We start from the raw sequence: 457 nt of genomic DNA, 5'->3' as shown, positions 1-457 counted from the left end.
TATAAAAAGCATGAAAAACAAGGGATACGCCCACCGCTACTTGCGTGCCTGATAAGTGATGGCGCAGGAAATGCAGCGTCATAGCGATGCGATAAAGACACTACATTCCTTTCCCCTAAGATTATTGCCACAATCAAGATTTTGACTAATCATTGATGCCGGGACGTACAACAGGTCGTCGAACACGTGTTGATCTTCTCGGTTTGATCAATTCATATGTAGCTGGACCTGTACATGCTTCCAGTGTTTCTTCCACGGTGGCAGGCGATTTCTCTGGTTGCCTGGTAGTAGGAGGGAGCCTGACGTGTTAGTCCGCACTTGTGAGGGGTCAGCTTCAGGTCTGGTCCAGGCGCTCCTCAACTGGTTCTGGTGCCTGTGATGGCGCTCACCGTTGTCCAGCAGAACCTTGTACGATACAGGGCCCCCTCACAGCCACAACCCTGGCCGCTTTCCACCT

The sequence above is a fragment of the Amblyomma maculatum genome, chromosome 5 (genome assembly GCF_055883805.1).
Source record: "Amblyomma maculatum isolate TAMU_Amacu chromosome 5, ASM5588380v1, whole genome shotgun sequence".
Classification (NCBI taxonomy): domain Eukaryota; kingdom Metazoa; phylum Arthropoda; class Arachnida; order Ixodida; family Ixodidae; genus Amblyomma; species Amblyomma maculatum.
Note: the sequence above shows the minus strand (reverse complement) of the source record.